Below are 14,151 nucleotides of genomic sequence, written 5' to 3'. Positions count from 1 at the left end.
GAGCAATGGGCATGTTGCCCCTTCCAGAGCATGTAGGCAAGTCACCCACTTGAGAGACTGTGGCCTTGCCCTCCCCAGGACCAAGCACAGGGCATGTTGCCCCCTCCAGCACCAGTGGTGTTGTTCTATCACCCGGCTGAGGTGCCCCCCCATCCCCCATCCCCCTGGGGTGCCTGCCTATTTTCCAACTGATACCCCTGCAGTGTTCTCTCCATGTTGTTGCAGGTGAGAAGTGGGGAAATTGACTAGGCCTGTGGCCCTGTGGCCCATGGACAATATGGACTGGGCAGTGTCCCTTGAACTGTACATATGTATATGCCATTAGTTAGATTTTTCGTATTTCTACCATATTTATATTATTACACTCACTTTTCATCAATTCCTGTAGTCCTCAAATTTTTCCTGAGGGGTACGAGGAATAATGCAATCTGATTGTGTGTATGGTGTTGGGGGGGGGTGTTGCGCGTGTGTGTCACTCTCTTTTTCCTCTCCCTTGTGTGCTAGACAGCTGTACTCACTGTGGTCGTCTTCGCCGTCGTTGGTGTTTGTGGTGGAGCAGGACGTAGAAGAGCATGGGGAAGATCTGAAGTTCAGGTTTCATGATGGCGTGGTTGCTCCCTGTGTCTCCCAAGGTGAGTCCTTTCCCTTCTGTGCAGTGTTTCTGCCAGGCTTTTGATGTTGTTGGTACCACCCCGGAAAAGGTGGCGGATTGGGTTGTCACAATATGGTGGGTGGAACATTGACTTTCGACTGGCTGTAGGCGGCTACCGCCGTGTTGGCTGTTATTTTCGCCCTGGTGGTCGGTGTGGTAAAGTGGCTCTCTATCTGAGTTCTCACCACCATGGTCATTATTTGGCGGTAGTTACCGCCAGCCTGTTGGCGGTATTACAGCCACTTTATCACCGACCGCCAGGGTTGTAATGAGGGCCTTAGTGTTGGAAAGTGGATTATTGGTAATGGCAGGTAAGTACCTACACTTAGCAATAGGCCACTAACTCCCACTCGGTTCAGATAGGTCTCAATAAATTAACCCCAGCTCAACCCTTGGTAGTTTGGCAACGAGCGACAAGGCTTAACTTAGGCAACAAAGTGTGTAAAGCATTCAAGTATCACAAAACAGTAAATAAATAAAACACAGGAAACAGTTTAAAAATCCAAAACCAATTTATAAAAATAGGAAATATTTTTATCTTTATTTGACACCAAGACGAATAAAATCAGATGAGGGTACCCAGAGATATTAATTTGTAAAGAATTAGGCCCTCATTACAACCCTGGCGGTCGGTGTTAAAGCGGCGGTAAAACCGGCAACAGGCCGGCGGAAAAAAAAATGGAATCACGACCGTGGCGGAAACCGCCAACATAGACAGCCACTTTAACACTCCGACCGCAAAGGCGATACAAACATACACCGCGGCGGTAACCGCCAACAGACAGGCGGAGGACAATGTACCATCCTCAGAATTACAACAGTCCAATCCGCACCTTTTCCGGGGCGAATTCACAGCGAACAAAAACACAGTGGAAACAGGACTTGGAAGGGAAAACGCTCACCTCTACACACCCCACGAAGAACCGAGACGCCATGGAACCCGAGCTCCAGATTCTTCCAGCCTTTATCTTCCTGCTAATCTACCAGGAACACGAACGCCGGCGGCGAAGACCACAGTGAGTACTGCACCTACGACACAGGGGAGGGGGAGGGAAAAGAGAGTGACACACACACGCAACATACAAAACTCCCACCCCCACCCTCACTCACAACAACACACACACTAATACATCATGATACATTACAGTTACATCCCCCAACCCCACTGGAAGAATGCAAGGACAAAAGGAAATGAGTCGAATGATTGTAATATATTCAAAGACATGAATCAAAAATATATACATATACAAAGATATTCACACTATAAACAAATATATACACCAAGAATACAAGTCCAAGGGATTCCACCATCATAGTCTGCGGACCACTGGGCCCAAAATGCATGGGCGAGGCCCACACTCAATACCCAAACAAGACGGAGAGAACACTGCTGGGGCATGAGATAGAAATAAAGCAGGCACCTCAGGGGGAAGGGAAGGGGGGGCACCTCAGCCGGATGAGTGCACAACGCCAGATCCAAGAGGGGGTTCCATGCCCACTGCTTTATCCTGGGGAGTGCAAAGCCACAGTCTCTCAAGTCTCTACGGTGGGTGGTTTGTCCACTGTTCAATCCTGGGGAGTGCAAAGCCACAGTCTCTCAAGTCTCTACATTGGGTGGTTTGCCCACTGCCGCATCCTGGGGAGTGCAAAGCCACAGTCTCTCAAGTCTCTACAGTGAGTGGTCTGCCCACTGTTCAATCCTGGGGAGTGCAAAGCCACAGTCTCTCAAGTCTCTACAGTGGATGGTTTGCCCACTGCTGCATCCTGGGGAGTGCAAAGCCACAGTCTCTCAAGTCTCTACAGTGGGTGGTTTGCCCACTGCTGCATCCGGGGGAGTGCAAAGCCACAGTCTCTCAATTCTCTACAGTGGGTGCTTTGCCCACTGTTCTATCCTGGGGAGTGCAAAGCCACAGTCTCTCAAGTGGATAACAGTCTCCACTGGTTCTGGAGGGGGCTTTGTGCCCAGAGTGCTTCATCCTGCCAAGGACAGAGGTAGTGGATTTGAATCTCCACTGGTTCTGGAGGGGGCTTTATGCCCAGAGTGCTTCATCCTGCCAAGGACTGGGGTAGTGGATGTGAATCTCCACTGTTTTCTGGAGGGGGCTTTGTGCCCAGAGTGCTTCATCCTGCCAAGGATTGAGGTAGTGGATGCCTTTCTCCACTGGTTCTGGAGGGGGCTTTGTGCCCAGAGTGCTTCATCCTGCCAAGGACTGAGGTAGTGGATGTCATTCTCCACTGGCCCTGTCGGGGTCTTTGTGCCCAGAGTGCTTTATCCTGCCAAGGACTGAGGTAGTGGATGTCATTCTCCACTGGTTCTGGAGGGGGCTTTGTGCCCAGAGTGCTTCATCCTGCTCGTGGCGGCCTCAGTAGCGTCGGAATCTTTGGCGCTCACTGGCCTGCGGTGCTTGTTGCGGCGGTGTCCTGTTCAGCGGTGCTGGTGGCGCCGGTGTCCTTGGCAGCAGAGCTGGTGGCGGCGGTGTCCTGGGCAGCGGTGCTGGTGGTGGCGATGTTCTGGGCAGCGGTGCTGGTGGCGGCGGTGTTCTTGGCAGCCATGCTGGTGGCGGCGGTGTCCTGGGAAGCGGTGCTGGTGGCGGCGGTGTCCTTGGCAGCGGTGCTGGTGGCGGCAGTGTCCTGGGCAGCGGTGCTGGTGGCAGCGGTGTCCTGGGTAGCGGTGCTGGTGGCGGTCTTGTCCGCCGTGCAGATTTTCCCAGGCTTGCAGGTTTTACTGTGCCCCTTCCCTACCTTGGATGGTGGTGCAGCTGTCTCCACACTCCCAACTGTACCCCTGGGAGCGGCTTTCGTGGCAGATTTCTTTACTCTCTCCCGCCGGGCACTGGCCAACTTTTTGTGCTTTACAGGTGGGGGACTGTCCTTGCTCTGGCTCCTTGCCACACTGGCTGCCCTGGTGCCTGGCGCACTCCAGAAGCCGGTTACTACTGGCACCACTGGTCCCGCAGATGTTGTGGCTGAGGTGCTGGGTTGGGACCTGGAGAGGCGGGTCCTAGGAGATTGAAAGGGTGGGGGAGGTGAGGGAAAGAGGTCAAGTTTGGACAGGAAAAGTTTTTTGGGAACACTGGGACGGGTAGATGGAGGGTGTTTGGGAGTGGAGGAAGAGGTAGTGGTTGTAGGAGGTGTATGTTTGGTGACTTTGGGTGAAGGTGCATGGGCTGGAGGCTGTTGTGAGGTGGATGGCTGTTGGGTGGGTGTGTGGCTGCGTTTGTGTACCTTGGGAGGTGGGCTCACAGACACACTGGGGGAGGACACTGGGGATGTGTGAATGGTAGTGGGGGTGGTGAGTGCACGTGAGCTGGGTGTGGTGGTGGGTGTGCTGGTGATGGACGTAGAGGCTGACGATGTGCATGCAGGTGTGAGTGGAGACGAGACAGGGAGGGAGGAGGGAGACAAGGAGGAGAGGGGCACAGTGGAGGCAGTGGATGTTGGTGTGTATGCATGTGTATGATGCTTGCGTGAGTGCCTGTGGGATGGGTGGTGCTTATGTTTGCCGGAGCTTCCCTTGTGTGTTGAGGTGTGTGCATGCTAGTCTGATGGTGTGCTTGGGATAGGCTGAGGTACAGGGGTTTGGGTCTGGGTGGAGGAAGTTGGAGGGGGGAGGCTAGAGACAGGGACAATGGAAAGCTCTGAAAAGCTCGCTGTTGGGCTGCCTGACCAGAATGAATGCCCTCCAGGCATGCATTGGTTTGTTGCAACTGCCTCTCTACACCCTGGATGGCATTCAAAATGGTACTGCCTAACAGTGAGGGACCTGAGGAGGTCAATGGCCTCCTCACTGAGGGCAGCAGGGGTGACAGGGGCAGGGGCTGAGGTGTGTGGGGCGAAGGAGATGCCCACCCTCCTGGGTGAGCGGCCACGGGGCAAACGCTGAGGGGCTGCTGGGAGGGCAGTGCTGGTAGGGGGGTGGCAGCTGTACCTGTAGATGCGGGGGCACAGATGGGCCCACCACCGCAAGGGAGCTCCCATCAGAGGAGGAGTCCGTATCTCTGGTCTCAGCTCCTGTCCCTGCCGTGGAGCTCGCCCTCCGTCCCACTGGTGAATTCATACTCGGTTGTGTCGCCCTCCAGGGCCATGTGGGATGCAGCTCCCTCCTGCTCCGGTGCTACTGCTCCTCCGCCTGATGATGCTAATGCACACAAGAACAGGGAGACCACAAAAAGGGGGGAGAAGACAGAAGAAAGACATGTTGAGTGCATGCAATACCGCTACCATTGGCGGACACTACAGACACAGAAGCCCCCTGCACTACGCCGTGCACTTGGAGTTCCCTAATCAATCACAGGGACATGGGTTACAAGGCTATGCCCGATTGCTGCACACATGGATGTCACAGGAGCCTGACTAGGTGTAGTTGGCTCTGTACATAGGTGGGCTGGGGTGCCACAGGGCCTGCCTTAAGAAGGGACCTTGCCTACTAAACTCGCCCTGGCCTAGGGGAACCCACAGCCCACCTCCCCCACCCAGACACCTACAATGTGCACTGAATCAGCAGAATGAGAGTGTACTCACCCCCTTGTGGCTGCTGTGATGCCCTCAAGCGCCCATCCAACTCCGGGCACGCCACCGCCAGGATCCTGAACATCAGGGGGGTCATGGTGCGACGGGCACCCCTCTCAGGTTGGGAGGCCATCCCCAGATGGGCCTCCTGTGTCTTCTTGCTTCACGCTAAATATCCTTCTTCTGGTGGGCACTGACCTACAGGTATAGTACAGGGGAAAAGGAGAAGATATAACTGTCTGCACCGTCACAGTCATTGGCCCGCATCCCTACCCTTGCCATGACGCACATGCACTCACCGTCATTTCATCCACACCACTCCAAACAGGCATTGCCCATATAGCATGCTCACAGTGTACTCACCTGTTTGTCCGGAGGACCATAGAGTAGCGTGTACTGGGGGAGGACCCCATCCACTAGTTTCTCCAACTCCTCCGTGCTGAAGGCAGGGGCCCTTTCCCCAGACACACAAGCCATTGTCTCTTCCAGACTGAGGTCACAGCAGCACTTGCAGTGTAGGTCCTCTCCTGTCGAAGATCAGGTATCAAGTGATTGAAAAGAGAGAAAATGGCGGTCACGTCCACAGCGGTGAGTACCGTCACCGACGGCGTACATCGTCATTAGCTCCTGGGACCCATAGGGTCCAATGTTAACCAATGCAGGATAGCGCTGCGGTCTTCGACCGCCTACCGCGACGGTGTACAACGCCAGCGCAGTTACCTCATATCCCCTTGTCCCACTTTACAGGTCAGGCAGCCGCCATTTCAGGGGCCCACTTGGCATTATTTTGGATTGCGTCACACATATCTAGGCCTTGCTTAAACACTAATACAGCCATATGTCAATTAGCAAATATTTTCGGATTAAGCTGTGTTTACGTACCTCAGAGTTGGTTGACTTTCTGCTTGCTGTTCTCCTCCATAGGCACCGTCCGCTGGGGCAGGTGAGGAGATGACGGCATCCTCCGGTGTACAGACCGCTGGTGGACCTGTCAACAATGGAGGAGCGACATGTGATCATCACCTACAGACTTGATCGTACCACAATCCTGGAACTGTGTGCCCAGTTGGAGCCAGACCTGATGTCAGCTATCCGCCATCCCACAGGAATCCCTCCTCAAGTGCAGGTGCTGTCAGTACTCCATTTCCTAGCAAGTGGGTCTTTTCAAACTACAGTGGCCATAGCATCAGGGATGTCCCAGCCTATGTTTTCCAACGTGTTGTCCAGAGTGTTGTCTGCCCTGCTGAAACACATGCAGAGCTACATCGTTTCCCTCAGGTGGAGGATTTGCCTACAGTGAAAGGTGAGTTCTATGCCCTGGGACATATCCCCAACATCATAGGTGCCATTGATGGGACACATGTGGCCTTGGTCCCCCCACGCAGGAATGAACAGGTGTACAGAAACCGGAAGAGTTACCATTCTATAAATGTGCAGATGGTGTGTTTGGCCGACCAGTACATCTCTCATCTGAATGCCAAATTTCCTGGCTCAGTGCATGACGCTTATATTCTATGGAATAGCAGCATCCCTTTAGTGATGGGGCAACTCCAGAGGCACCGTGTGTGGCTATTAGGTGAGGACATGGACCCAATACAGTGTGACTAGGTGTCTAGGTCTGGGGATGTCCCTATGAGTTAGTGTGTGTCTAACAGATTTCCCTCGACATTGGCAGCTGACTCTGGTTACCCCAACCTGTCATGGCTACTGACCCCTGTGAGGAATCCCGGGACAAGGACAGAGGAATGCTACAATAAGGCCCATGGGCGAACTAGGAGGATTATAAAGTGGACCTTCGAACTCCTGAAGGCCAGGTTCCGGTGCCTCCATATGACAGGTGGTTCCCTATTCTACTCACCAAAGAAGGTATGCCAGATCATCCTGGCCTGCTGTATGCTTCACAACTTGGCTTTGCAACAACAGGTGTCTTTTCTGCAGGAGGGTGGTCCAGATGGAGGTGTTGTGGCAGCTGTGGAGCCTGTGGACGTGAAGACGAGGAAGCAGAGGACATAGACAACAGGAACACGGTGATCCACCAATGCTTCCAGTGAGACACAGGTAAGAAGACAACACTGCCTGCTACATCTGGTTTAGTTCTACTACCTCTCATCTGTCTGTCATTTTCACCCAGTGTATGGTCACTGAGTTGTCACTTACGATTTCACAGATGTGGGTCCCACTGTGTGACATCTGGTTTGTTTCCGCATGGACTAGAGCTGTGTGACATAGGTATGTTGACGTTACATTTGATATTGCATTTTGCCACTGTTATTGCTAATACACATTTTCGAAAGCACAGACAGACTACTGATTGTTTTGTGATTTAAGGGTATTTATTTAAGTGCTAAGTAGTGGAGGGTGTTGTAAAATGGTCCAGTGTGATGGTGGAGAAATGTCCATGGCAGAGTCCAGTCTATTAGTCTCACAAGTGCATTGTCCAAAGGGGCATAGGAAGTGGAGCTGGGGCAGTTTAAGTATGGACAGGGTGACAAAGTGGGACAGAAGAATCAATCAGTCCATCAATCAGGGTGGTCTCGTTTCTTGGTGGTGGTCTTGGCATTGTTCTCTGTCTTTGTCTTGGATCTCAGGAACCGCTTGCGGGGTGGTTCTCCATCTGCAGGGGGTGGAGTGCTGGTGTTGTGGTCCTGTGACGGTGCCTCCTGTCCACTAGCGCCGGTGGAGGTGGTGGGCAGTTCATCATCCAGGCTAGTGTCAGGGGCCCCTTGTTGTGCCACAGTGTCCCTCCTGGTGTTCATGAGGTCCTTCAGCACCCCTCCAATGGTGCCCAGGATGGAATTGTTGGATTTGAGTTCCTCCCTGAAGCCTAAATACTGTTCCTCCTGCAGCCGCTGGGTCTCCTGAAACTTGGCCAGTACCGTTGCCATCCTCTCCTGGGAATGGTGGTAGGCTCCCATGATGTTGGAGAGGGCCTCATGGAGAGTGGGTTCCCTGGGCCTGTCCTCCCCCTGTCGCACAGCAGCTCTCCCAGTTCCCCTGTGTTCCTGGGCCTCCGTCCCCTGAACCGTGTGCCCACTGCCACTGCCCCCAGTTCCCTGGTGTTGTTGGGGTGGTGGGTTAGCCTGGGTTCTTGTAGTGGTGGACACACTGTTGATTGACATGTCCTGGGGACAGAGGTATGGGCCCGCTGGGTGAGTGCTGTGCTGGTGTTTCAAGAAGGGGGAAGCTCTGTAGTGGCCTGTGCCAGTGTGAGGGGAACCGACTGTCCCGAGGTCCCATATGGGCCGGGCTGGTCATCTTGATCCAGTTGGACAGAGCAGCTGTCTTCACTGTGGGCCTCTTCTGTGGGTGGAGTGGACATATCTGGACCCTCCTGTCCAGTGACGTTGGATAGGGGTCCTGCAGGGGTGTAAAGGCATGATTATTGCATCTGTGTGTGCCATGGTGTGCAATGGATGGGTGACCGTGTACCCAAGTGCTTGCATTCCTGTGTAGGACCTTGTGTGATAGTGGTTTAGGGGGGTGTATGGATATGTGCAGTGGACATGCTTTGGGGATGGGTGTCCATGCTTTGGTGTTACATGCAGGGCTTGGGTTTGGGATGTGTGGTTTGTGATATTGGGACATACGTGAGGAGTTGGAGTGATTGGGGTAAGAGCGAGGCTGGGGGTATGTGATAGCATGCAGGTGGGTGGGGGATTAAGTAGTTAAAGGTTTGACTTACCAGATTCCATTCCTCCAGCTACTCCTGCGAGGCCCTCAGGATGCAGTATAGCCAAGACCTGCTCCTCCCATGTTGTGAGTTCTGGGGGAGGAGGTGGAGGTCCGCCGCCAGTCCTCTGAACCGCAAGGTGGTGTCTTGAGACCACGGAAAGCACCTTCCCCCGTAGGTCATTCCACCTCTTCCTGATGTCATCCCTAGTTCATGGTTGCTGTCCCACTGCGTTGACCCTGTCCACGATTCTTCGCCATAGCTCCAACTTCCAAGCTATGGTGGTGTGCTGCACCTGTGATCCGAATAGCTGTGGCTCTACCCAGATGATTTCCTCCACCATGACCCTGAGCTCCTCCTCAGAGAACCTGGGGTGTCTTTGCGGGGCCATGGGGTGGTGTGGGTGATGTGTGGGGTGGTGTGTGTTGTGAAGTGTGGGGTGATAATTAGAGGTGTGTTGTGTGAGGTGCTTGGATGTTGTGTGAGTGATAGTGTAGGGTGCCTGTGGATGCTATTGTTCTTTCTGGTGGTGTCTCTCTCTGGCCTTCTTTCGCAATTGTTGACGTAAGGGTTTGTGGGTGATGTGGGTGTGTTTTTTATATTGTACTGGATGTGTGGGAGTGGTGTGTGTATGTGTATCAGGTGTGTGTATTTCGATGTGTCCAATGGGGATGTGTTTTGTAAGAGTGTGTGTATTTTGAGCGCGGTTGTGTGTACCACCAATGGAATACCGCGGTTGGAAGACCGCCTCGTGGATTCGTGTGTTGTGAGAGTGTGGGCGTATTCCTGTTGGCGTGACGGTGTTGGATTTGTTATCGCCAGTTTATCACTGACCTTTGGTGTGGCGGACTTGTGTGGGTGTCTGGATTTTGACGGATTCCGAGCTGTGGGTCATAATGACGGTGGCGGAATACCGTGGCCGCGGCGGTGTGTTGGCGGTCTTCTGCACGGCGGTAAGCGGCTTTTACCACCAATGTTGGAATGACCTCCTTGGCTCATTTCTGGTACAGACATATAGCGCTTTTTTCCACTCAGCCTTATCACCTCTATCAGTGAAGAACACTGTATTTTTAGCACAATTACTTTCCTTCTTTTTGGCAGGATCAAATAATTAGCAAGAATGGGTAAAATGAAGCAATCCAGCTTAAAAGATACTACCTCCCAGAAAGATCACTCAACAATATTAAAATTTATTTCAGGAGCTATGGGGGCAATTGATAAACAAATTACTAATGTTGAGGAAAGGATTTTAACTCAATCTTTGGACCCTCCCCATTTCCCCCCACCATTAAAATTGACTAATTTTCCGGTAACTGGACCTCAAATTAGAGGTAAGAATGGATGTATTCAGGATATACTGACTTTATTTCAGATGACAGCGACCATCCACCTTCTCCTAAACGTTCAAGGAAACCAAAATTACTCAGTAAGGACAAAGCCCCCAGTCAAGAGTCACTTGATAAGATTAGACGAGGTAATCCTGGATCCTCACTCATTGAATCTACTCAATACGCACATTTTGTCTGCGGGAATGCAAAACCTGGTCATAGGAATGCACAACCTATAGTGAATATGGAAATTAATCCCTTAGAGACTATTAACTCCTTGGAAAATCTAGTCAGGCCCCTTTTTGACCAAATGATTGAACGTTTAACACGATTGGAGGAAAACGTGGAGACAATGTTTAATTTAATGAAGGCTCAGTTTGCAAGTGTAAGTGTAACAGCCGCCACTACCCAACATTGTGAGGAACTAGACCCAAACAGTAACCCCTTACCAGTGCATAAACAGCCACCACATACGCATCAGCCCATCCAAAGACATGTAGATTTATGCCCTCCACTAGTTAGTATCAGTAGTTCTCCACATCAAAAAGCACGGCTAAACAGAGGGCAAACATTGACCAGCCTGAAATTCTCCAGAGATTCTTCTCCAATATCAAGAGATATATTAGATCTGCCACCAGCGGCAACTCCCTATGTGATAGTCCTGGCAAATATCCCCACCCTTTCTGGTGACTACAGGGAATCATGGACAGCGTTGAGGAATAAATCCTTGAATTGGATTGGAACCCGCATCAAATCTGGCATGACAGAAGTTCTCTTTGAGGATATTAAAATGGTTAGGAGGGTAAAATGGGTGGGAAAGGACCAGAAGTTATTTAGGGGTGACTGCGTGGTACTTTCTTTTAAATCTCCGAAACTGATCGAAGACATTTTGAGCCACCTAAGGCCGTGGCAGATTACGGACTATGGCACTATATTGTTGCCTCTGGGTTTCTTCTATACGCACAACATTGACCAGGTCCGTCCTGGTCCTAATTTTGATAAACAAACAACTAGGTCGGAAAGATATTATTCGACCCCAACCAAAAATAGATTTCATGCCCTCTCTTTTGGAAGGTGTTGATTGACTATCATTTGATCAGGAAGTGGGTGGGCCTACGACTATTACGCTAATCCCAGTTTCTGATCCATTAAAGAGTGGGCATGGTTTGGTGGAGAGCAATGAAGATGAACAGACGGAGATGGATGTTGAACCGAGTCAACTTGCTAATAACGTAGCGGCAATAAGTGGATTCTCCATCCAGTCAAAAGACATATGTGGTCAGTACAATCCTGGCGGACGGTGTTAAAGCAGCGGTAAGACCGCCAACAGGCCGGCAGTAAAAAAATTGGAATTACGACCGTGGTGGAAACCGCCAACAAAGACAGCCACTTTAACACTCCGACCGCCAGGGCGGTACAAACAAACAGCGCGGCGGTCACCGCCAACAGACAGGCATGAGACAATGTACCGCCCACACTATTATGACAGGCCAATCCGCCACCTTTTCCCAGGCGGTTTCACCGCGGATAAAAACACGGCAGAAACAGGAATTTCGAAGGGAAAACGCTCACCTCTACACACCCCACGAGGAACGAGGACACCATGGGACCGGAACTCCAAATTCTACCTGCGATAGTCTTCCTGCTCCTCTACCAGGAGCACGAACTCCGGCGGCGAAGACCACGGTGAGTACTGCACCTACGACACAGATGGAAGCTCCCTAGTGGTGGTGGACACTTCTGTGCCCACCCCAGCCACAGGTACAGCCGCCACCCCTGCACTAGCACCGACCTCCCAGCAGCCCCTCATCGAGTTGCCCGTGCCTGCTCACCCAGGAGAGTGGGCTTCTCCTTAGCCCCAGGTACTTCAGGCCCTGCCACATTTAGCCCCGCTGCTCTGAGTGAGGAGGCTATTGACCTCCTGCGATCCATCTCTGTAGGGCAGTCAACCATTGTGAATGCCATCCAGGAGCTGGCAGCCAAAATGCAATAGACTAATGCATTTCTGGAGGGCATTCAGACTGGCTTGGCGGCCCAACAGAGACCAATCCAGGCTCTAGCCACCTTTCCGATGGCAGCCATTGTCCCTGTTTCTACCGTCCCCCCTCCAGCTTCCTCTTCCCAAACCCATTCCCCTCAACCCCAATCTATCCCAAGCACACAGGCAGACGAGCATGCACACAAGACAACACATGTCACAGGCAAACACACGCACCACACTTCATCCCACAGGCACTCACACAAACAGCATCCAGATGCAAACATACCAACATCCACTGCCTCCACTGTGTCCCCCTCCTCCTCCTCCTCCACCTCCCTCCCAGTTCCGTCTACACTCATACCTGCATGCACTGCACCATCATCCAATACCAGCATCACCACCATACCTAGCAGAACACACCCCTCACTTGCAGACACCACTACAATAGCCATGCACACGTCTCCTGTGTCCTCTTCCACTTTGTCTGTCCCCCCCTCCCAAGGTCACAAACCCAAGCACTCAGACACCCAACAGCCATCCACCTCGCAACAGCGTCCAGCCCATGCACCTGCACCCAAACACAGCAGACACATCCTACAACCACTCCCTCTTCCTCCACTCCCAAACCTTCTCCCTCTTCCTGCCCCAGTGTCCCTAAGAATCTTTTCCTATCCACCATTGACCTCTTTCCTACCCCTCCCCCTGTCCATCACGTCTGGCCAGGGTGCCAAAAACCCAGGCAAGCACCTCAGCCACCCAGTCCACGGGACCACTAGTCTCCACACCCACTCGTGGTGGGAAAGGATCTAGGGCACCAGCCAGCCTCAAAGTAAGTGTACCTGCCGCAGCTGCTGCCCGGAAGGGCAAGGAGCCATCCCCAGCTGCTGCCAGGAAGGGCAAGGAGTCTGCCCCAAGTGCTGCCTGTAAGGGCAAGGAGCCATCCCCAGTGGCTGCCCGAACGGCAAGGAGCCTGCCCCAAGTGCTGCCAGGAAGGGCAAGGAGCCTGCCTCAAGTGCTGCCAGGAAGGGCAAGGAGCCATCCGCAGCTGCTGCCAGGCAGGGCAAGGGGCCAGCACTGGGAGGCAGAAAGGACAAGGTGCCTGGTGCAGGGACTCAGTCAGAGCCCCCACCACCAACCATGGTTGTGAAGCTGTCCGAGACAGCAGGGGATGGGCTGGAACCTCCCCCCACCATCAGCAGCAGCAGCAGCACCACCACCACCACCACCAGCAGTGGGCAGCCGTCCGAGGCTGCAGGGGATGGGCTGGAGCTTACCCTCTCCACCAGCAGCAGCACCTCCACCACCAGCAGTGGGCAGCCATCTGAGGCAGCAGGGTATGGGCTGGAGCCTTCCCCCCCAACAGCAGCAGCACCGCCACCACCAGCAGTGGGCAGCCGTCCGAGGCTGCAGGAGATGGGCTAAAGTTTCCCTCCACCACCAGCAGCAGCACCGCCACCACCAGCAGTGGGCAGCAGTCCGAGGCTGAAGGGGATGGAGCTTCCCCCCACCACTAGCAGCAGGAGCACCACCACCACCACTGAGCAGCCATCACTGCCGGCGGACCGTCTGTAGTCCTGCATACATGGGCTGCTGTGCGGCCCGCCCCCTGCAAATCCGGTGGGAATGACACCCAGCTGAGAGACTGTGACCTTGCACTCCCCAGGATCAGAAGCGCAGGGCACAATGCCCCCTCCACAACCAGTGGGTAAGCCACCCACTCACCCCGTCCTCCCTAGGATCAGAAGCACAGGGCACAATGCTCCCTCCAGAACCAGTTGGGAAAACACCCACTTGATAAACTGTGGCCTTGCACTCCCCAGGACTAAGAGCAATGGGCATGTTGCCCCTTCCAGAGCATGTAGGCAAGTCACCCACTTGAGAGACTGTGGCCTTGCCCTCCCCAGGACCAAGCACAGGGCATGTTGCCCCCTCCAGCACCAGTGGTGTTGTTCTATCACCCGGCTGAGGTGCCCCCCCATCCCCCTGGGGTGCCTGCCTATTTTCCAACTGA

The sequence above is a fragment of the Pleurodeles waltl genome, chromosome 5, assembly GCF_031143425.1.
Source record: "Pleurodeles waltl isolate 20211129_DDA chromosome 5, aPleWal1.hap1.20221129, whole genome shotgun sequence".
In the NCBI taxonomy this organism is placed as follows: domain Eukaryota; kingdom Metazoa; phylum Chordata; class Amphibia; order Caudata; family Salamandridae; genus Pleurodeles; species Pleurodeles waltl.
Note: the sequence above shows the minus strand (reverse complement) of the source record.